Source organism: Hippopotamus amphibius, chromosome 9 (genome assembly GCF_030028045.1).
Source record: "Hippopotamus amphibius kiboko isolate mHipAmp2 chromosome 9, mHipAmp2.hap2, whole genome shotgun sequence".
Taxonomy (NCBI): Eukaryota; Metazoa; Chordata; class Mammalia; order Artiodactyla; family Hippopotamidae; genus Hippopotamus; species Hippopotamus amphibius.
The window spans coordinates 42,044,087-42,068,944 of record NC_080194.1 but is presented as its reverse complement, the minus strand read 5'-3'; the positions used below and the strand labels follow the sequence as shown (position 1 = coordinate 42,068,944).

General features: G+C 39.5%; 1 protein-coding gene across 5 annotated transcripts in view; it reads left to right on the top strand.

Annotated features, from left to right (window-relative positions):
• NUMA1 (nuclear mitotic apparatus protein 1) overlaps positions 1-24,858 on the top strand; it is an 84,755-nt gene that overhangs the window by 19,247 nt on the left and 40,650 nt on the right. For 3 of the 5 annotated variants that reach the window (XM_057747507.1, XM_057747508.1, XM_057747504.1), the window contains exon 2: positions 4,609-4,671. The exons of the other annotated variants lie outside the window; for them this stretch is intronic. The gene's annotated coding sequence lies outside the window, so the exon portion shown is untranslated. The remainder of the gene's footprint in view (positions 1-4,608; positions 4,672-24,858) is intronic. 5 annotated transcript variants of the gene reach the window in all.

Genomic DNA, 24,858 nt, shown 5'->3' with positions numbered 1-24,858 from the left:
TTTGTGTACTTTACTGTATAGTACTGTATAGATTACAGTAGTACAGTGTCTTTATTTCAAGTCCAGGATGTCCAGAAGCAAGTGTAAAAGCAGCAGTGATGTAGCTGGTGCTACTGTACTTTTCAAGGTACTGTATTACAAAATTAAAAATTTATTTTTTGTGTTTGTTTTTTATGTATAATTTCTATGAAAAGTATTATAAACATATTATAGTGCATTACTATATAGCCGATTGTGTTAGTTGGGTACCTAGGCTAACTTTGTTGGACTTATGAACAAATTGGACTTAATGAACACGATCTCAGAACAGAACTCATTCATATGTAGGGGACTTACTGTATTAATTCTTCCAATCCAGTAGCATGGTGTAGCTTTCCATTTGTTAGTGTCAACTTTAATTACTTTCATCAGTGTCTTGTCTTTTGCTTAGTACAGGTCTTTTACCTCAGTTAGATTTATTACTACATATTTTATTCTTTTTGATGCAGTTATAAAATTGCTTTCTTAATTTCTCTTTCTGATAGTTCTTTGTTAGTGTATAGAAACAACAGATTTCTGTACATTAATTTTGTATTCTGCAACTTTATGGAATTCATTGATGAATTCTAATGTTTTTTTGGTGGCACCTTTAGGATTTTCTGTAATGTTAGGTCATCTGCAAACAGTGACAGTTTTAATTCTTCCTTCCCAATTTGGATTCTTCTTATTTCTTTTTCTTGCCTAATTGCTGTGGTTAGGACTTCTAATACTGTGTTGACTAAAAGTGATGAGATTGGGCATCTTTGTCCTGTTCCTAATCTTAGAGGAAATGCCTTCAGCTTTTTACTGTTGAGTATGGTGTTAGCTATGGGCTTATGTGGTCTTTGTTTTGTTGAGATGTGTTCCCTCTAGACTCACTTTGATGATAGTTTTCTTTTTATCATAAATGGATGTTGAATTTTGTCAAAAGCATTTTCTGCATTCATGAAATGAATGATTTTTATTCTTCAGTTTGTTAATGTGATGTATCCCATTGATTGATTTGTGGATATTGAACCATCCTTGCATCCCTGAGATAAATCCCACTTGATCATTGTGTATGATCCTTTTAATGTCTTGTTGAATTTGGTTTGCTAATATTTTGTTGAGTATTTTTACAACTATAAAGTGATATTGGCCTGTAATTTTCTTTCTTTGTGATATCCTTGTCTGATTTCGGGTTGGGGTGATGCTGGCCTTGAAAACGTTTGGAAGCATTCCTTTCTCTGTAATTTTTTGAAATGGTTTGAGGATAGGTGTTAACTCTTTTTTAAATGTTTAGTTTAAATGTATAATTCACCTGTGAAGCTGTCTGGTCCTGAATTTTTGTTTATTGGGAGTTTTTAATATTGCTGATTCAATTTTATTACTGGTAATTGGTCTAGTCATATCTTCTATTTCTTCCTGATTCAGTCTTGGGAGATTGTACATTTCTAGGAATTTGCCCATTTCTCTTAGGTTGTCAATTTTATTGGCATATACCTCTTTAAACAGTGCCTTTCCCTGATCTCATATTTAACTTACCTTGAACGTTCTATTGTTAATTCTGTTCTCCACATCTCTTATTCTTTTCTTCATAATTTCCATCTCTATCTTTCTGTGTTACCTCTGGATAATTTCCTTAAATCTGTCTCCTAGCATACGAATTTGCTCTTAAGCTAGAACTAATTTACTTTTTGAATTCTTATTTTCATTAGGTAAGTTTTTCATTTATACAAGTACTCTTTGGTTCATTTTCAAATCTGCCTCTGTTTTTCATGGTATCTTTTTTTTTTTTTTAATTTTAAAAATTTATTTATTTATTTATTTATTTATTTATTGGCTGCATTGGGTCTTCGTTGCTGCACATGGGCTTTCTTTAGTTGTGGCGAGCAGGGGCTACTCTTCGTTGTGGTGTATGGGCTCCTCATTGTGGTGGCTTCTCTTATTGCAGAGCATGGGCTCTAGGCTCGTGTGCTTGAGTAGTTGCAGCACATGGGCTCAATAGTTGTGGCTCACGGGCTCTAGAGCACAGGCTCAGTAGTTGTGGCACACGGGCTTAGTTGTTCCACAGCATGTGGAATCTTCCTGGAGGAGGGATGGAACCCGTGTCCCCTGCATTGGCAGGCAGATTCTTAACCACTGCACCACCTAGGAAGTCCATGGTATCTTATTTTTGTCTTGTGTTTTCAAATCATCTATAATAATTTTAAATAAATTTAACTTAATGTGTCTGTTCAATTTTCTGAAGCTTCTGGGGTATAATCCTACCATTTGTTTTAATGACTCTTGGTCATGATGGATTGTTTCCTAAAGTATTTTATAATTTTGGACTGTGAGCTCATATTCAAAGGAGTATCATCTATGGTAGTCTTATGTAGCTTGAGTTGAAGTCAGTTCTCTCAAGAACAGCTTTTTTTTTTTTTAAATCAGCTTTGCTTAATTATAATTTATGTATATACAATAAGCTTTATTTAAAGTAAAAAGATTATGAAAAGCTGCCCCAATCAATATACAGAGTATTTCCATCACTCCCAGAATTTCCTCATGCCTCTTTACAGTTCATCTTTCCCTTTACTTTAGCCCCAGGAACACTATAGATTAATTTGTGTTTTCTAGAGTTTTATGTAATTCAAATTATACAGACTGTACCTTTGTGTCTCCTTTCTTTCAGGCAGTGTAAAGCATTTGAAATGTATCTATTGAGTGCATATATCACTAATTTGTTACTTTCTGTTGCTCAGTAGTATTCCCTTGTATGACTGTATCATACAATTTTATCATTTACTGTTGATGAACATTTGGGTTGTTTCCAGTTTTTGACTGTTGTGAATAAAATTGCTGTGAGCATTCAAGTACAAATCTTTGAGTGGACATATATTTTCCTGACTCTTTGGAGTGAAATGGCTGGGTCATATGGCAGGTTATGTTTAAATTTTTAGGAAATTACCAATTTTCCAAAGTGTACTACTTTACGTTCCCATTGCAGTATCTGACAGCTTTGGTTTCCTTATATTCTTACCAACACTTGGTATGGTCAGTCTTTTTAATTTTAGCCATTCTCATGGAGGTGTAGTGTTATTGTGGTTTTAATTTGCATTTTCCTGATGACTGATGATGTTGAACATCTTTTCATGTACTTATTGGCCATTTGCGTATCTCCTGCAGGGAACTCAAGGCTATTCCCAACCTGGGATTAAAATATCTGTAATTTTTCTGTACTTGTGGATTTCCAGGCCACAGACTTAGTATGAATTTTTAACTCCAAATCCACCCCTTGTGTGCGCCCATGGTTATTAATTCCTAGAAAGTTTTTTTCCTCCCACTTTACTAGGTGAGCAAGGCAACCTTCCTTATTTCACTGTGGACCGATTTTTTTTTTTCCTAGTCTGTCTTTTTTACTGAGGGTCCCAGCCTTTATACAGAGATCTCAGTTGTTTTTTATGGGCTCAAGATCTCCTGGACTATGAGGAGGCCACAAATTCCTTACATTGCTAGGACAGCTACGCCTCACTAATCCAATTTTCAGCTTCTTTGTTTCTGTTTCCTGGGATTTCTACTTTCTTGTGAGTTCAGTTTATCTAGTGTCACTTAGGATCCTATCAGGAAAATAGAAACCACACACAGATATTTTAACAGAGTGAATTCAGTAAAGGGATTTAGTTTAAACCCTTGTTGGAAGGCTGAAAGAGCAAAAAGGGAGTCTTAAAGTAACTTTGATATAATAACTGCATTAAGCAGCTGCCTCATCTAGGACTGAAAACAAAAGAAAGTTGGGGTTGTCAGAACCTAGAATTCTGGAGGGATCTGGTGGAACTGCGCCCTGATTCTCTGCGGAGAGGGTGTTGCCTGGTTCTGCTGGTTTCTCAGGAGCTCACAGAAGGAGCCTGGAGGAGCCAGGTTTGGTTGAGCCCTGCCCTGCTGGTGCTGGTGCCTCTGAGAGAGAGTTTGGAAAGAAGCGGGGAGGAATCAACTGCTGTAGGTCAAGAAACAGCGAGCCACAGGAAGAAGGAAGTCCCTTGCAGCCTTCTCCTGCCTTCCATTTTCCCTTTAGCACCCCCTGTTGACAGAACCTAACTGGGAGCCAGCGGGCAAAGGTGAGATGGTGTTGGTGGGGTCCAAGCGCCAGCATCACAGAGCAGAGCTTGACAGGGTAGGTGTGGAGCTGAGAGACAGTAACTTACCTAGCAAGTCTAAAAGGATTTTTATTATATTTTTCTAAGCATTTTCAGGCATATTTATTTATTTAATTTTATTTTTTGGTAAAAAAAGAAAAATTTTTTTTATTGTAGAAAATTTCAAATCTGTACAAAAACAGAAAAAAATAGGTAGGCTGGGAAGATGACTACCCATGTATTGGGTTGGCCAAAAAGTTCGTTTGGGTTTTTCTATAAGATGTTACAGAAAACCTGAATGAACTTTTTGGGCAACCCAGTGTTAATCACCCAGATGCAACACTTCTCAACACATGGCCAATCTTGTTTCCTTTATATCTCCACTCACTCTCCTTCTTCAAGTCTCCAAGCATATTTAGTAGGAAGATTTTCAGGTTATCTGGCCCCTTATATCAACAGTCAGTAATAGCGATAGCTGACTTTCTTTTTTTTTCAGTGTATACTGTGAGCCAGGCACTGTTCTAAGCACTTTACATGAACTGCTTCCCAAAACTCTGAGGTAAGTACTGTTATTATTACTATAAATTAACCTACCCAAAGCCATACAGTTTGTAAGTGTTGGAGTTGGTGTTTTAATCCAAGCATTCTGGGTTCCATAATGCACATTCTTAATTTCTTTATTGTGCTGAAAGTTCTTGCCTACATCAAACCAAAATCTATCCTCCTTTAACTTCCACTCACTAGTTCTGGTTTTGTCTTCTTGCAAGGGGACACGTAAATCTGTCTCCTCATCTCCATGACAAGCATGCATATATTTGAAAAAAGTTTTCATGTTTTCCCTGGCATAACATCTATAGTTCTCCCCTCACATTTGCCATGACATGACTTTCAGCCCTTCACCACGGTGGTTGTCATTCTTCCTCTGTATGTGCTCTGACTTTGCTTCTTAGAGGTGGGGCACAGAGTTGTCTTCTACAAACCAGGGAAGTCCCCAAAGGCAACTTTTTAATATGACTGTTATACCAGGTCTCTGCCATCCCATATTAGTTGGTTGATTTCTTTTATTCTAAATGCAGGGCTTTATATTTAGTCCTGTTAAATTATATATTGGTGAGACTTTCCTGTGGTCCAGTGGTTAAGAATCCGCCTTCCCATGCAAAGGATACGGGTTCAGTCCCTGGTTGGGGAACTAAGATCTCACATGCTGCGGGACAGCTAAACCCATGTGCCACAACCACTGAGCCCATGTGCTCTAGAGCCCACGTACCCCAGCTAGAGAGCCCGCACGCTCTGGAGCCCATGCATCACAACTAGAGAGGAACCCACATGCCGCAGCAAAGACCCTGCACGTCACAACGAAAGACCCCGTGCACCACAACGAAAGACCCCCACGCGCCACAATGAAGATCCTACATGCTGCAACTAAGACCCGGTGCAGCCAAATAAATTTAAAAAAATATATATATTGGTTATTTTTGGTAACATTGAACCTGTTAAGATCTTTTTGCCAAATCAAATCTAAAAACAATGTATTTTCTTTTCTTTACAGTTTATAATTCCAAAGTTTAACAAGCAGACCTTACATGTTTTCATTCTGTCTTTGGTAAAAATGCTAAACATGGTAGGTTTGAGAAGAAAGCTGAATGTTACACCTCTAGAGATCCTTACTTCAGTTAATGGAGGTTTGGGGGGAATAGTTTTGACTATTCCTTCTGCTAAATTGGGGGAGGAGTTATCTGGAAAGGGCAGAATTTTGGCTGTCAGTGAGGGGAGGAGAGAGTCAAGGTTAAGGGTTGGCCATTGGTCAGTCAGTCACCCTAATAAGGGACCACTTGGCAGAAGTGAAATGATCTGGTGGCTGTAGAAGGGAGAGAGGGCATATTGCACAGTATGCTTCTGGGTTGAGGCCTCTGTTGGCAACTGTGTGAGCTGCTCTTTATGTCCTCTTTAAGGGCCAGTTTCTTTGAAGCCAGTGCAGGAAATGCCAGTGATTCAGCCTTGCAGATTTCTTCTGCCATATTGCAGCTAAGGGCTGTTTTGTCTGGTGAGGAGTAAAAGCATGCATATATTTCAGGCATATTTATTTGACCACCTGGGTGCCTTCCTGTGACTGGCCAGAGACACTTGCTTTGTAGGCTGTCAAGATTTTGGTACCCTGTGGCAAGATGGATACAGTGTGACCCGAGCTCTTGGTCCTATGTGTGGGTAGCAACTGCATCCTACCCTGTAAGGGGGCATTTGTCAAGTGCCTGACTTCTGGGTGGTCTCAGTGAGGGATGAGATTATAATAGCTTTGGTTGCCTACTTTTCTGTCTTTCTTGTGGCGTGACGATGTGAGATTGAGGGAAACCTCTTGTTCCCTTACAGTTTGCCACTGTACCCCTCATGAACTACTGCAAGGTGGACTCTGTCTGGTTGCTGACTCCCAAAGCCCAGTTTCCTTAGGCAGTGAGCAAATACATGAGTGCCTGTTGTACCTTTCACAGAGCTGAGTATATAAAGAAGTGTGTATGTATTACAGGATTTCCCTGCTCCCCAACTGTTCAAACCTGCAGACGTTTTACAAGAATAATGTAACAAATTCTTATATATTCTTCACCTAGATTCACTAATTGTTAACATTTTGCTATTTTTGGTCTCTATCCTTCATTTTCTGAACCTTTTGACTTTTAGATGTAAACATCATGCTACTTCATCCCTAAATATTTCAGCAAGTATTTTCTAAAGAAGTAAGAATATCTTCTTATCATAACCACAATAAAATTACACTCAGAAATTCAATACATCTGGTATACAATACTTGTTCGGGTTGCTCTAATTTTCCCAATGATGTCTTTCATAGGCTTTTTGTCAATTCAGGATCCATTGAAGGATCATGCATGTGTTAGTTGTCACAACTTTGTCATGCCCTTTAGTCTGCTTTAACTTTGAACAGTTTTTAAATCTCTTAATCTTGAATGCTTTTTTGTCTGTCATAGCATTGACATTCTTTTAGAGTTCAAGTTAGTTTTCTTGCAGAATGTCTCTTAATTTGGATTTGTATGACTATTTTCTCTTGATTAGATTCAGGTTAAACATTTTTTGGTAGAACTAGATAGGTTAATACAGTAGTTTGATAGTGAAGCTTGAAAACACATGGAAGCAGTATTCAGTTTCGCATGACAGTGTATAATTTAGCACTCGATTAAGTTGTCTAATCTGTAAGCCCCATAGGAATTGAGAGGAGGGAATTCAGTAGGACCTGAGGTACTAGGAAAGACTTCAGCAGGAAGATGGGGTTTGGAAAATGGACAGAATTTGAGGCAGTTGGAGTCTGGTTAGACAATCTGCTATTTGGACTTCTCATCCCACTACTAAGGTTATATATATCATGAAAAGTGAATTTCCTCTTCAGAGCTTAGAGCTCTGTACTTTCCGTGGTGTTTGTACTACTGGGAAGCCCAGTAGTTTGGAGCTCTTGGTTTCAGACAGGCCTAGAGAGTGTGCTTGGCATTTTGCCAGCTGCTTAACCTTAAGGAAGTTTCCGTAGGTGCAAGCTAGAAAGAGTATTGGTAACTTTAAAATGTTATAGTGAAATATTGCTTAAACACTTGAATTAAAATATTTTAATGCCTTTAGATGGCGGCAACACTTCCTAGCTTTGCCATGTGCCCCACTGGAACATTCATTCCTGTTACCTGCCTAACCTCTGAAGGGGTTGAAGTTACCACTGCTGGATAACTGAAGGCATGGAAATGAGGAGGGGCTTGGCTTATGCAGAGAGAAGTGGGAAGACTGGCTAGATTAGTTCAGAGTGTACACTGTGAACTAGTGGGAAATAAGGTTGCGGCCATATAATGGAGGGCTTGGAAAGTTAAGCCAAATAATTTAGATATGGTGCTTTAGGAAGAAAACCATGGAAGGTTTTTGACCAGGAGGGACGGACTTGGAAATGGGAGTGGTATGGAGCCTCCTGAGGAAGGACCTTTCCTGCTTTAGAAACTGGAATCCTAGTAGGGCAGAGCCTTCCCAGTGCTGACCACATTGGGGTGTGGTTTGGCTGTCTTGCCACAGGAGGCCAGACTTTCTGCCCCAGTGACTCTTCCTGCTCTGCCACTGACTCACCCCGTTGACCTGGGCTGCGTGGCTTCCCTTCCAGTGGCCATCTGATCTACAGAATGCTGGGGCTGCCCAGGGTGGTGTGAGGCTGAGCTGACCAACAGTTGGTGGGATGGGGAAATGAACAGCATTCCTGTCCCTTTGCCCCTTCCCTGGGTAGAGGCTAATTATAAGCCCGATTGCCAGGGATCACTTTGTCAGAACCTGAGAAAGCTGTTCACCAGGAGGTAAGTCAGGATGGTTCCTGCCCTCTCTTTGATTTTTCATTGGTCAGCTTTTTCCCGAACGTGATCTCTACTACTTTCTTTTTCCTTGATCCAGGTTCTTCTAAGTAACCTTCTTTCAATTACTTGAAGTAAACAGGTTACTACAGGAGGTGGACAGAGATGTTTAATAAACATATTCTTCTAGCTGTGGGGGGAGTGTCTAGGGGGTTTTACGGACCCCTGTTGTGAGGTAGAGCCCCGGAACTCTTGTGAACCAGGCACTTAACGATGGCTCATACTCATAGGAGTGACTGCAGAGAAGTCCTGTCTTAAGCTATCATTTGTCAGCAACTGGGTTTCAAAACCATTCTTGGCATGCTTTAGTGTCCCAAGTTATCTCCCCTTTGAAAGACAGCAGTGAGGAACAGAAAAGGGGAGGCTCATGGATTAGAATATGTTTGTAGCTTATGCTGGGAGTCAGGGTGACTAGGTTTCTAGTCCTGATTACTGCTAACCAGCTGTGTGACCAGGGACAAACTGCCTAACCCCAGTGGACTATAGTTTTCTCATATGTAAAAATGAGCAGTTTAGATTATATGATCTGGAAGATTTCTTCCAGGGCCAAAATATATACTGTGTGGTTATAAATTAGTGTAATAGTTTATTTTTAACACATGTGACATATATTGCCCATACCTTGTCCCCTTCAATGTAATTTTGGAACAGTTAGAATATTTGTAGTTTGTCTCCCTTAAAATAATTGTGTTCTCAGACTTTACATTTATTCTGGTGATACTGCCAGTGCTCAAAACATTTTTGGCCTCTAAGCCAGTCTTTTGAATATTCTCAGAGGTAGCAAATCTTCACTCTTGCATAGTAGATTCAGTTTTTGGAAACAGCCAGAAGATGTTGTGAGCCAAAGAGACAAGCAAGGCAGTACATTTTTGGGAAACAATGAGGTGTGACTGTAAAATAGTAAGATTTAATTTTTGTGTGTGTCTCACATAGAGTAGACTTTGAAAGGCGGTTCCCAAAGGAGTGTTTTCTAAATTTTAGGAGACTATTTTGATTACAGTTTTCCCTTGATTTAACAAGATTGGAAATGTTTGTTTAAAAGGGTGTCACTTCCTTTATACTCACTCTGCATATGCACGCTCCTAGGTCAAGGTGACTAAATAGTGGAGAAAATTAGCCTTTCTCGTGGTAGTTCTCCCAAATCACAAGTGTGTTGAGGGCCAAAAAGGGTTGGAACGTGTTGCTGTGGGATGTTGTAGCTGAGGAGCCACTGCAGTCGCAGCCCCAGAAGACTCACAGCCACAGCCACAGGTCCTTCCGGCCGCAGCAGCCCGTGCTCACCAGCACCACAGTCCGTTAGGATGATTCCCAGGTGGTGTGGCTGAAGCAGGTGATTTGGTAGCTCCAGTCTTTCGTAGGAGAAATGATATATCAGGTTACTTGTTGTTGTTGTTTATTCATTTGTTTTGGTCAGCAGTTTGAGTTTGAGAAAGGGTGGGGATGGGTGGGGGTCAAGGCAGAGGGGCTATCTCTAATGCATTTCACTTAGGCTCCCTGTAGTACCCTAGAATCTGTTCCTGGAAATGGTGGTCTTGTTGATAACTAGTCAAGAAAATAAGGTGTTAGGCATCCTAATCAAAAGATTCTGTCCCTAAGTCACTCTGTGATCATTTGCAATTCTCTTTCTTAAGGCCATGTTTTGTTCATTTTTATATTGAAAGAGTTAGATACTAAGAGTTCTAGATCTGAAAACAGGTAGGCCAAAGGAGATTTGAGGTAGGGAAGTATCTGTTTATTCTAAGCTGCTTGACTATTAGACTAGGGGTAGAAGTGGAATTCCTTTTTGGTCCTTAAATTATAGTGACTGTACTCTCTACTCCCTGTCACAGCTGAGTGATCAAATGTGAAGCAGCTATTTAATGAGAAGCAGGCACTGGGAGCTTTCTCCTGAAAAACAATCACAGGACACGCTGGTCCTGAGAGAGGTAGTCATTCCCTGGTAGGATCTATTGTTTGAAGGAGGTGGGGGTGAATTTCATCAAAATGGACAGTGTGGATATTGTGATTTAGAAGGTTTAGAGACTTCGTTCCCTGCTGTTGTGAATTTCAAGCCTTTCTTTAAAGGGATTCTCTTAATGATTGGAGCAGTGTGGGATTCATTTAGAGAAAAAGCCCCATGTAACCACAATTAGAAATTAAATGCCTAAGAGCAGAGCCAGTTGCAGGAGAGACCTAATCAGTTGCTTTTCAATACTTAGATCCTACAAGTGATGGCAAGAATAGGCTGCTTGGTGAGCTTGATAGGTACTAGGCTGGGAGATTTGGGCTCCAGACAGAGAAGAGGTGACCTGTAGAATCCACACCTCTTAATCTCCCTATTTCTCTTCCTTCCCCTAGTGCCCTTTGGTTTTAATTAGGATTGTGTAAACACAGTCAGCTTGCCAGTTTCCTTAAAGTGGCAGGCCCATGACATTTTCTGCAGGTCACTCTTGCTAGGTATGTGGCTTTAAATTAGGACTGTCCTCTTTGACAGTTTGGCTTCACTGACTGCCTCACTGAAAGAATTCTCTAGATTAGGGCCAGTTGGCTGTCATTCAGTTGGGCAGCATTATTTAGCACCTGTGGTGTGCAAGCATTGTGCTGGAATGGAGCTGATAGGTGAGTAAGATGGTTTCTGCTTTCCAGGAGCTTAGTCAAGTGAAATATGTGTGCAGCTAGCGTCGACCCAAGGAGGAATGAAATAAAGTGTAAAGAGGTGCAAGCAATATGGCAGCATATAGAGGAAACAACAGTTGTTCCTGAATTGCGGGGAACAAGGGGAGCTTCTGAAGGGAGAAAGTATTTGAGCCAAGTTGTAAAGGGTGAATTAGAATTCCATAAGTTTAGAAGAAAGGGCATGTTGGTTTTTTAAAAAATATTTTTTATTTTTAAAAATTTTTGGCCATGCTATGTAGCTTGTGGGATCCTAGTTACCCGATCAAACCCAGGCCCTCGGCAGTGAGAGCGTGGAGTCCCAACCACTGGACTGACAGAGAATTCCCTTTAAAAAATTTTTGTTTTACTTTTTTTATTTTTCAGAAAGGGCATTTTGGAGGAGGTCATGGCATGGGCAAAGGCACTGGCAAAGGCACAGATGTGGCCTGGAAAATGCCTGACATGTTTGGGAAAAGCGTTCCTGAGATAGAAGATATTTTAGAGGAGTGAGCTGGTGATGAGGCTGGAAAAGACTTTTGATGGTTGGATCGTAAAGAACGTTAAGTGTCATGCTAAGGGATTTGGATTTTATTCTGCATCGAGTTAGCTCTTGAGTGTTTTGGATAGGAAATGACGTGATCTAATCTGAGTGACTTAGGTTTTGGTCTGTTTTTCAATCGTAAGGTCTTAGATTTCAGGGTTGAGAAGATGGTGGTCCTGGTTCTTAAAGTATAAAGTTTGTCAGGCGTCTACTGTTCAGGTACATGATTCCTTAGTTATATTTTCTAAAGCACCTCCAAAAGCAAGAAGGCAGGAAATAGCAGTGTCCCTTTAGACTGAGCTTTCCCCACCCCCAGAGACGAGGGTTACCTTAGGCATATACGTCCTGCAGTCTTGTTTAGTGGGTTGCTTACTACTGCTAATCCTTTGAGGATAAAACTCATCATAAGGGATGGACTTTTGATTATATAGTGGAAACCAAAAACATTTTTTTGAACTGATTGACAAATAGTATATATTCATTGTAGGAAATATGAAAAATACAGAAAAGTATAAAGAAGAAAACTAAAATCATTCAAAACCCCACCAGCTGGAGAAAATCACTTATTTCCATTTTAGCATTTCCTTTCAATATTTTGTACCTACGCATATTTCTGTGTGGCGTAGTCCAGATCATATATTACTACAGTTTTGTCTTCTGCTTTTTTCCCATTTCCCTTTGTTTTCATTATATAAATTCATATATGTTTATAATGTTGCTGAAGCTCTTTATAAATATTCCTTTTTTATCCTCTCTCTCTCGCTGTGCTGCTTGGCTTGTGGGATCTTAGTTCCCCCACCAGGGATCCATCCTGGGCCCCCTGCAGTGGAAGCACAGAGTCCTGATCACTGGACTGCCAGGGAATTCGCGCTGTTTCTAATGGCTGCATAATAGTCTGTCGTAGAGGATTTTTATAGTGCTTTTAGTTTTTCTGTTTTAAACAATACTCTTAATACTTTGATACAAATTATAAAACTAACATATACAATAAGTTCCTTGCACGTCACCCTTTATCCTAATCCTACTCTGCAGAGGTAACAATTAACTTATTAATAGTTTTTATTAATTTATAATTTATTAGTAATTTCTAGTGTTTCTTTGCATGAACATTATTATGCATAAGTTTTGGTCCATATTTTTCATTGTTTTCTTATGATACCTGTCTGCAAGGGAATTACTGGGTCAAATGAGGTGAAATTAAATTTTTTTCCTGATTGTATATCATGGTACAGTTTAGAAAACATGAAAAATAAGGTTTTTAAGAGAGGAAGTAAGAATGACCTGTAATTCCACAACTCAGAAACACATTATTGGACATATTTCCTTATAAATATACACACGCATATTCACACTCACAGGTGTGCAGGTGTGTGTGTATCACATACACTCGTGTATGTAGTTTAAAAAATAAATGGGCATGGCACACTAACACTGTATATCCTGCTTTTAGAATTCAGCATTTCCTCATGTCATAAAATGTTTTTAATGACTGCATAAGGCTTCATTATATGGCTGTATCATAATTTACTTGAGTTATTGTTAGATGTTTAGTTTTTCTCCAGTTTTTCATGATAAATAATTATATTAATACATATATAATTTTGTTTATATTTCAGATAATTTTCTAAACTTAATGCTGTGAATGGAATTATTTGATCAGAGAACACAAACTGGTTTTTTTAGCAGTCTCACTTGAAAATTATATTTTAAATTACATATTGTTATATATTAAAATGTATATTTTGGTAAAATATACATAAAATTTACCATTTTAACCATTTTAAAGTGTTAAATTCACAATTTAAATTCACAACTAAGTGTACAATTCAGTGGCATTAAGTATATTTACAATGTTGTGCAATTATCACCACTATTCATTTCCAGGACATTTTATCATTCCAAACAAAATTTCTGTACCCATTGAACAATACCTCCCATTCCTTCCTCCTCCAGTCCCTAGTAACCTCTGTTCTACTTTCTGTCTATATGAATTTGCCCATTCTAGGTACCTCATAAATGGGATCATGCATTTTTTTGTTCCTTTGTATCTAGTTTATTTAACTTAGCATAATGTTTGAATATGAACATTTTTTAAGTTCTTGATATGTATTGCCAGATTTCTTTCCAGAGAACTGCTTAGAGAATGCCCACTTATTTACATGAGAAAATGCACTGTTCCTTCTTTAATCATTAATTTCTCAATCAAAACCCTAGGTTAAGTTATCTTTCCAGGAAAGTGTGATAGCTTCTTTGCCATTACTATATAAAGTCAACATTTGGGAGAGGATGGAAGGAGAAAGTGGGGTGGGTGAGGGTGTCCCTGTATGAAGGTCCTCTTTGCTAAAATGACCTTTGGAAATGAAAGGTCAATTACCCTCAGTTCCCCATTTATAAAATGGGGATGACAGCACTTTCCCCATCTGCCCTACAGGAATTGAATGGCCTAAAATTCCCAGTTGAAATTACTTACTTTTGTGGCCAGGATCTTCAGAAGGGTAGGATCTAGAGAGGGAGAATTGGCTTTCCTTTCCCACAAAAATCAGGGCCCTAGCTTCTTAGCAGTTGGCTAGACGTACTTGAAATGTTAGCTGCTTTCTGGTGAATCTTCTCTCTATAAGCAAAAGGGAAGGAGAGACACATAATGTGGTGGGAGGGGCGGGGTGTTTAGCAGCAGAAATAATGGGGCTTCATTTGGTTTCATATTATCATAGTAGTGTGTGAGTGGGAGCTACATTGCTTATCCAAGTCACTGAAAGAAAGTAGAAACCGGATCTCTTTCCCATTAGTTGAAATTAAAGAGACAAGGAAGATGAATAGCACATAGGAAGCCCTTTAGAGCAGTGTCCCAGCCAAGAAGTAGAGGAGTGTCTTTTGACTTCTTTTGAGTGTTTTGGATTCTTTTCTTCAATATTATATACCAGACCTATACTGCATATAAATTTTTAAAAATTAATTTATTTATTTTATTGGCTGTGTTGGGTCTTCATTGCTACACACGGGCTTTCTTTAGTTGTGATGCACGGGCTTCTCATTGCGGTGGCCTCTCTTGTTGCAGAGCATGGGCTCTAGGCGTGTGGGCTTTGGTAGTTGCGGCACATGGGCTCAATAGTTGTGGCAGACAGGCTTAGTTGCTCTGAGGCATGTGGTATCTTCCTGGGGCAGGGATCAAACTCGTGCCCTCTGCATTGGCAAGCGGATTCTTACCCACTGCACCACCTAGGAAGTCCTGCATATAAATTAATTTTAAAATGAGCCACACTGTCTTACATAGCCACACTCTAATCATTTGGACAGCAGTTAATTTCATTATGAAACTTTTCTTTAGGTGTTAAATGTGAGTTGTTGTTTTGTTTAGACCCAGGTATAAATCTTTTTTGTTTTGCAAGCCATGTAGTTGCAACTACTCACGTTTGTCATTGGTGAACTGAAGTAGTCATAGACAATACATAAATGAATGGGCATGGCTGAATTCCAGTAAAACTTGATTTACAGAATAGGGGCAGCTGGCCCTCAGGCCATAGTTTGTTGACCTTTGGGTAGTGGAAAATACTTTAGATAGTCAGAAGGCCTAGCTTTGATGGGAAGTTGTTCAAAAATTTAGCTTTGACGCCTGCTACTTACTAGCTATGTCACCTTAGCCTCTCTGAGTTCTTATGTTTAAATTAAAAATGGAAATACTTTCCATTAAAAATAAGAATCACTGATTATACATATGGATATTTAACTTTTCTGGAGATCAGGAAAGTGTAAATTAAAACAATAGTGTATTGTTTTCTATCCTTTATATTGGTAAAATAAAAAATAACATCTATTGTTGGAAGAGTGTTGAAAAGGAAATTTTTATGCTCTGTTGGTGGAACTATAAATTGGTATACCTTTTTGGATGCTAATTTGGGAGTACCTCTCAACATTTAACATACACAGACTTCATCAATTACAATTATTGGTACATATCCTAGAGAAATATTAGCTTCTATGTAAAAAGTTTCACCAGTATCATTGATGTAGCATTCTTTGTTATGACAAAACACGATGAACAACCTAAATATTTCAGACATAGCAAAATGGGAAAATAAAGTGGCACAACCTTACTGTGGCATTTTCCATGAGCTCTTAAAAGTATGAGGAATCCATTATATACTAATAAGAAACAGATCAAAATTTTTAAGTGAAAAAGTCGAGTTGCAGAACACATTATACAATATGACAATAGGTAGATAGACCAAACACACTTTTTGTCTACACACACATGTATACATACATAAATACATATCTACATGTATCTGCATACATACATATATATATATATACATATATGTATGTGTGTGTGTGCATGCTTAGGAAAAGTCTAAAAGATTATACAACAAACTTATAACAGTGGTACCTCTAAGGAGGGGACTGCCATTGACAAATGTGGTTAAAGTTTGGTGAATGGGAAGTTTTGCATTTTACTCTGTGTACTTCTTTATTATTTATTTCATAGTGATAATGTATTCTCTCTCCTTCCCACTGGTTTGGATAGCTGGTGGGCCTCTCTGCACTTGTCAGGGTCAGGAGTGTGACACAATAGGATTAATTCTCCGAGCCAACTCTACCCGCATCAGTTGAGTTGGACGCAGCTGCTGAGACCAGAACAAGGAGCACGTGTATGAGGGGTGGATGGGCACTGTGTGCAGGTGGCTGGGAGAGGCAGCCAGACAGGCCAGTTCTGATTTACCAGCACTAACGGTCATATGTCGGATCCTGACATTCTCCACACTGCTTTGCTCTCAGTTATCACGCCAGTCCCTGAGAAGAAGTCTGTGAGCAAGCAAGGTACAGACGATGGTGGGCGACGGTGACAGGAAGAGGAGCAATCAGAACATGGGACAGCAAGGGAAGTGTGTGTGTAGAAATAGGTTTTTTTTTGTTTCATTTAAAAAGAAATATGGGACTTCTCTGGTAGCACAGTAGTTAAGAGTCTGCCTCCCAATGCAGGGGACACAAATTCGAGCCTTGGTCCAGGAAGATCCCACATGCGGCAGAGCAACTAAGCCCATGCGCCACAACTACTGAGCCCACATGCCACAACTACTGAAGCCTACGCACCTAGAGCCACTGCTCTGCAACAAGAGAAGCCACTGCATTGAGAAGCTGGTGCACAGCAAAGAAGAGTAGCCCCTGTACACTACAGCTAGAGAAGGCCTGCACACAGTAACGAAGATCCAACACAGCCAGTAAATAAATATAAGTGAAAAAAAAAATATGTACAGGGATATTCATTACAGCACTGTTTGAAATGGTGATAATGGAAGTAGCCATGTCCATCAATAGGAAAATATGTGAACACATTATGGTATATCTTGTATATGGACTATTATTTATTTATTTATGTATTCATTCATTCATTCATTCTTTATTTATTTATTATTTATTTATAGCTGTGCTGGGTCTTCGTTGCTGCTCTCAGGCTTTCTCTAGTTGCGGCAAGCGGAGGCTGCTCTTCATTGCAGTGCTTCTGGCTTCCCATTGTGGTGGCTTCTCTTGTTGTGGAGCACGGGCTCTAGGTGTATGGGCTTCAGTAGTTGTAGCATGTGGGCTCAGTAGTTGTGGCTTTTGGGCTCTAGAGCACAGGCTCGGTAGTCATGGCACACGAGCTTAGTTGCTTCTCTACATGTGGGCTCTTCCCAGCCCAGGGATCAAACCCGTGTCCCCTGCATTGACAGGCGGATTCTTAATCACTGCACCACGAGGGAAGTCCCTGTACTGTTATTATACAGTTTTTTAAAAGTATGAGTTAAAATTTTATTTACTGACCGTTGAGGGGGATGTCCATGATCAATTATGAAGTGAGAAAAATAAGTTGCAGAGCAATGTTAATATGTAAACCTAGTTTTTTAAAAATAGAGAACAATAAAAAATATCCTCTTAAATATAAAAATATGTTTGTGCTTATGTTTTTGAGGGCCTGGAAAAATCTGCTAACATTTCTTATCTTATGGGAGGACATGGAGGCTGAGAGATTACTAATTTTGTTTTTTACCTAACTTTGTGTTGCTTCATTGATTTTAGAGAACAAGGAAGATAAACTTGTCTAAGTAAGAAATGAAGTTTCCTAAACAGTTTTATTTATTTATTTATTTATTTATTTATTTATTGGTTGTGTTGGGTCTTGATTGCTGCATGCAGGCTTTCTCTGGTTGCGAAGAGCGGGGCCACTCTTCGTTGAGGTGTGCTGGCTTCTCACTGTGGTGGCTTCTCTTGTTACGGAGCACAGGCTCTAGGCACCTGGGCTTCCGTAGTTGTGGCATGTGGGTTCAATAGTTGTGGCTCTCGGGCTCTAGAGCACAGGCTCAGTAATTGTGGTGCACAGGCTTAGTTGCTCCGAGGCATGTGGGATCTTCCCAGAACAGGGATGGAACCTGTGTCCCCTGCATTGGCAGGTGGATTCTTAACCACTGTGTCACCAGGGAGACCCCTCCTAAACAGTTTTTCATCTTAATTGATTTGTAAGAGGTACTTTAAATTTTTTTAGTGAGTTAATGAAGTAAAGAATTGTGAAAGTAAAAATAGAGTTATCATGTAAATCTTCTCTTGGGTTTAGGGGAAGTATCTGGGTAGTGGAAAAAGAAGCCAGGAGTAAGGAACCAACTTTGTAGTTGTAGTTCTAAACTTTCTGATGTGTGAGCTTTAATTTAATAAGATCATTTAACAACTGTTAAACAAGGACCTCAGTCTTCTCATCTCTAAAATGAAGAGCTTGTACCAGGAGACCTTGATTTCCAAGGTCCTTTCTAGCCTAACAATCCACAGGTTTATGGTTCTACAATTCTACAGTTGAACCACCTCTTGAGAGTTTAGAATATTGTATTTCATTTATTTTTAAATGCCTTTTGTTGTTGTTACATTTTAGCAGTCTGAAACTAGAATGCATTTTATAATTGGCATTAGCCATTTTTTCACATTTTTATTATCTCTGAAATTGAAATATCTTATCTTTGATGATATAGGATAGTTCTACTTTTCAGTGCCAATTTTTTTTTTGTCATTAACTATACTCTTGGCCTCTTCCTGGGTTTCCTTTACTACTAATCCCATCAGATTCACTCATATCACTTAGACGTTCTGGGTAGGGTTAGAAGTGGATGGATGTGGTGTTTGAGTGTGCAAGGGTTTTGTGCTTACTTAATTGGTAGGTGTCCTATATATAGCTGCTGCTTGAGAAGTCGGGTAAATATATCTGTAGCCCTGAGGTATCCAGCGTACTGCTTCTGAATTTTGTTTATTCTCTATCATAATTTTTGCCTGGTGTTTGCTTTTTAAAGTATAACATACACACAGAAAAGTTCATAAAGTATATAGTTCCTGACTTTACAGAAAGTGAACACACCTTTGTAACTAGTGTTATATCAAAAAATAGAACATTAGCAGCATCCTGTTACGCCCTTCCAGTCATTATCCCCGTACTGTTTTCTTTTTAAATGCAGTGAAAGTATATATTGGGATGGGTCATGGTTTATCTTGGGTGAGTCTGCTGGAAAGAGCCCCAGGTTTGGAGCCAGAAGATTAGAGTTGCATCGTGGTCCCGTTGCTTTTTAGTTGTGTGACCTTAGGTGAGGTACTTTTATGAACTTCATTTCTTTCTGATAAAATGAAAACAGTAATATCTACCTCACAGAGCTATTGTAAGATCGAGTGAAATATTTTGTAGATGGAAAACACACTCAGTGGTGAAAAGCCATACACAACTGCTAGTCACTTTTGGTGAGGGATGTAGAATCCCAAGCAGGAGATGATGTGAACCTCAAGTAAGAAGAGAGAATGAAGAAGTTTGATCCTTAAATCCATTCTCTTAACCGCCAGTATTATCTCCTTTTTTGTTGCTGTTGACATTAGTGTGGTCACTGGTTTCTGTTAAATTCTCCGAAATGGAAGTAACATAGAGGACCTAAAAGGAATCCCTGAAGATTTGGAATTTCTTCCAGAGTCTCTCATTTCCTCTCTTAATGCTGGTGTCTCCTGGAGCTGTGTAAGGTAGAGGCTTTGGCCTAAGATTAACCAATTTCAATAGCAAGTGAATACACCACCGCTTTACAGGCCCAATAGGGAAGCGTGATTCCACCACAGACCTGCTTCTGATTATAGTCACACTGTTCCAGATGTGACCCAAATCTGTATCTCTAGCCTTCTATGTAAAGATTGCACCTGAAGAGGGTTCGCTTTAAAAACATAATTTGAAACCTTTCATTCATTCAGTAAATGTTTATCAGGTACCTTCTATGTGCCAGGCGCTTTGCTCAGTTTTAAGAATTCAGTGGTGAGCACACAGTATGTGATTTAATGGAACTTACGGTAATAGGAAAAAAGAAATTAATGAAATATAAAAAGATGTAATTAGAGACTACGGGTGCTATGAAGGAAAGGGATATGGTGCTGTGCATAGTAGGAACCTGACCTAATCTAGGTCATTAGGGAGAGTTTACATGGGGAAGTAACATTTAAGCTAAGATATAAAGGGTAAGTTAGAATTAATTAGGTGACTAGGTAGGAAGAGCAAGCTTCAGGTAGGAGAAAGAGCATAGAGAACACTAGACCACACACGGAAGTAACTTTTTACTGATGAATTTTCAGCCTCTAATAGTAGCTACATTTATCTCTATACCAGGTACTATGCTAAGTATTTTCTTTATACATACTGTCTTTTAAATTTCTTATATCAACCCCTTGAGAAAGTATTATTCTTATTTCCGTTTTACAGATAGGGAATCTGGGAGCACAGAGAGGCTAAATAACTAGTCCAAGCTTGCACAGCTAGTAAGCTCTAGAGCCAGGATTTTAATTAGGCTAACTCCAGACCCCATGCTCTTAGCCATAATGCAATATTGCCTTCCTCCTATTTCTCACCATTCTGGCCTGTACTTCATGCAGACTGGAGTATAGATCTGGTCTTTGTTACTCCCCTTTACTTCTTCCCTTTAGAAACCTTGATTGTTCCCCATCTCCTACAGGATAAAAATCTGAATTCCTTAGTGTGAGGGAAGTACCTCACAGTTTAGTACTACTTAGCTTCATCATGTGCTACACCTTCCTAAAACTGCATGCCATTGCTCAAATGTAATAAGCTCTGTCTTTGCACATGCTGTTCTCCCTGCTAGAATGCCTTTTTTAACTTCTCTTTTGGTGAAACCCTACTCATCCTACTCATACTTTTAAGTACCCAGCTTAAATGTTACTTCCGTGGTAAAGCTTTCCTCACCATCCCTTCCTGAGTTAATCAGGCCCTCACAGCTTCTGTAAAACAGTGACTCCTGTGTTCCTCTTCTGAAGTCTTTCACCAAAGCAAGAATCATAGAGGTTTTTTTCTGATCCCCACCTTTCCCATACTCCCATATCCTAAGAGCTTGGAGTCTACCTCCGCAACACCCTTTAAACATACCTTTCTTTTTAGTCCCTACTACCCTTGCCTGACAGCAGCAGTTTTCTCCCTGCCACTGCGATGGCCGCCTAACTCTGTGTTCTGCCTCTGGACTCAGTGTCGTGCCAGATTCATCTTTTCCCCAGACACATACAAATATGCCATTCTCCTGCTCAGAACCCTTTAGCACCTCGCGCTGCTCTTTAGTAAATCACTCTTAGTCTCCACTAGACTTTCCAGTGTTCTCTCACCTTCCTTTCAGCACTGCCCAAGGCCATGTTCTTTGGGCTCATATTTAGGTGAGTTATAGGTATATAACAGGATTTTCTCCACAGGATTTTGAGCCTGTCTAATTTATCTTTGAGTGCCCAGCACAGTATTTATAGGTGTTTGTTTCATGTTTATAGTTGAATGTCCCTGATTAAATTTCATTAACTACAAGTAAAGAGTAACATGTCTTATGCATTTTGGATACTTTGTATTGCAGATAGTTTTTTAAAAAAGGGTTTGGTTTCAAGGGAGTACATTTTTAGAAAAATTACTTGTGAGGAATTTTGTACTTCTCAGTGAGGCCAGATACATGAGATGTTAATTTATCTAATGCTGTTCCAGTTACTTAGTGTCTTTAAAGATGGAGAAAATGATTCCTGCCTTGTCCATTTCAGGAGCTGTAGCAGAAACAATTTGAACAAGGAATTCCCAAGTGCTTTGTATGGATAGAAGGCTATGCTGATGAGAAAGGTATAGGATGTGGCTGAGTTGGGCTGGAGAGAGCCATGGATTTAGACTTGAGTTCTGGTTCTACAGCCTTGATGGTTGACCATGAGGCAGTTATTGTCTTCTTTTTGAGGCTTAGGTTCCTGGTTATAAAACTGTAATAAACATGCTTGCCTTTTAGGGTTCTAAATTTAAGGGGGATTCATTGAGATGTGAGACATAGCCTTCTTTAAATTCTTGAAGTCTGTTAAAATGTTAGGGTTTTTTAAATTTTTTAATTTTTGATTTTTTATCATGACCATGTTAGACACTATTCCCATTTGTTTTACTTATTAGTAACATATTGACAAGTTTGGTTCTTGAGTCAATCTGGCATCCTATTCAGAAATCCAACCCCTATTAATATTTGTATTTGTTCATTTTTATCAGTGGTTAAAGGCATCTTGGTGTTGTAGAAGGAGAAATTGATTTGAGCCAGAAAGACAGAGTTTTCAGTGCTGTGTAGGAGGTGGAGATATAGAAGAGGAAAATAGAGAGAATGGGAGAGTGGGAGGAAGGGAGAGAAGGGAAAAGAGAGAGAGATGTCCTCTGAGTTTTGTAGCTACGTAAAGCCTATTTGAAACAAACCAGATCCTGGGCAGGGTCCCTGTTCTCCAAGCTCATGTTGAAATTGTCAGGCCTAGCTCAGGCATACAAATAAGTTGTAAAATTTCTATCTCAGGCAGAAGATAGGAAATCTTCAGCAAAGTTGTCATGTATTCCTGCATGGATGAAAGGGGGGAACTAGAAGACCATTAAAGTCTCTTCCATCCTTAAGAGTCTGTGATTTGTTGACCAGATATAGAAAGCTGCTTTTCTTTAGGCTGTTTAGATCAGTGTAATTATAAGTTGCACTTTCTTTGTGGCTTTTATTTATGAAACCTTGTAAATGCCAAGTATAGCTCCAATCACTTCACTGTACCCCATGCAAAGTTGGCACTGCCAGTTTCCAAGGACCTCCTCCTCTCATCAGGATTCATGAAATACCCACATGTGCCTCCCTTTGGACGTGGAACCCAATTGTGTGACAAAGTGCCTGTTTCTAGGGAACTTGAAATTTTGGGGGGAAGGTAGCCCTACCTGGTGAGGTTTTGACCAGGTTCTGAGGAAATTCATTTTATTGCAAGCTTTTGTTGCTGAGAATGGTGCCCTAGACAAAGAATTATGGGAAGTTTTTGGAGATACTTCAGATATGATCTGACCCTCATGTTCTTTTACTGAGACCCAAGCTAGGGCAAGTGCCTTGCTTAAAGCTACAAATAAAGTCTGTGGCTAATGTAGAATTTACCTCCAGGGGCTTCCAACACCAACAAACCTAGTGTGTTTTCCATCATTGTCAAGGCTGTCTCCAGGAGCTGCAGATCTTTACATTAAAACTGTTCCTTTCGTTTCTTTTACCTTATCATCAGTTCTGTGTTTGTGAGCAAACACTGTGCTAGATATGTTGCCTGTAGGGACAGAGCCATTTCCTCCTCTGTGACGATGAAACAGGGTGAACAGGTTCTTAGGTGTTTTGTAGAAGGACCTTCTTGAGGGAGAACTGAATAGAGCCTCTTGGATGTCCTAATGAATCCTCTCTGGGTTTTGATTTGCCCTCTGCTTTTCTCCCCAGGAAGATCAGGCTTACCAACACTGCCTCATTACTTAGCCACTACCCTCTGGAGAGGGAGAGTGAGGCCTGGTAAATAAGCTCCAGGTCAGGGTTCTGAAATATTAGTCTTGCCCTCCAGCCAATTGCATTTGCTCCAGCCTTCTTTCTCCATGGCTTCTCCCCCTTGAGATATGTCCAACATCTCTTCTAGTAGAAGACTCTCTTTCTGTGCTTGCTGCTTCAGAGGAGTTTTGGTCCTTTAATGTTTATAAAGCTCTTGCTTCTTCAGAAAAAAATTTTTCGTGGTTACTTTTGAAATTGGAACTGTTGAATGTTTTTAATTAAACAGTTGATTTTTATGAGGAGGTAGGCTTCTCTGAGCCACTGAGAATGTGCTACCTTTTTTTCACTCTTCAACGATTGCTTATTCAAGAGCAGTAGAGAATAGTGTAGAGACCAAATAGATAACTCACTGCTTAAGTGACTGAGTCATTTAATTCCTGAGCCTCAGATTTCCTCATCTTTAGAAATAAAACCTACCTTATAGGTTGTCCTGAGAATTAGATAAAATGACCATGTAAGTGTAAAGAGGATGGGACCTAAGCTCAAATTGGGCTCAAATTTTGACTCCAGCACTTACTCTTTGTGACCTTAGGCAAGTTACATGATCTTTCTAATTCTCGGTTTCCTTTTTGGTAAAATAGGGATAATCATAGTATTTTGGGTTATTGTGTCATTGGGTTATTGTGAGGATTAAACAAAATAAAGCTCAGAAGTGTTTAGCGTAGTGTCTGGCACATACCAAGTGCTCATTAAATGTTAGCTATTAATTATAACAGTAACAGCAACAACAATAATGATAGGCTTTAGGTTTTTATTGTGCTAGGACATCAGGTGGCACAGGAAGGACTAGAAGGCACTGCATAGGGTGGTGGATCCCTAAGCATTTTTTCCTGCCAGCTTCTTGTGGAAGGGTCTGTAGGGACTGAGAGAGAGCTCTCATTGGGCCTTCGCCTACAGCTTCCAACCATGAAAGCTCCCTCAGGCTGGTAGGCTGAGGTAGGAGGTTCAGAGGGACTTCAGAAGATAGTGAGAAGACCAGGCAGGGTGGAGGGTTTGGGTAAGGGCAGTAAATGACTCTGAAAGGTAAGTCCTGGGCCAGGTCACAGAGGACCTTGAATGCCAGGCAGATTATTTGCATTAAGAACCACTCATTCCTGAGCTGTCTCAGGAGAATCTCTCCCTTCCCATCTTCTATTTAGACTTGTAAAAATGGTAATACAGTTTTAAAAAATTATAATATTTACATTTTAAACAAACACCGGTACACCATGTACCTCCCAACTCTGGAGATGTAATATTACCAGGCCCTTTGAAACACCCTGTGCATTCTGTACCCATCACCAGCTCCCTCCAACCTCTATCTGAAGCCTATTCCAGATTTTGTGTTA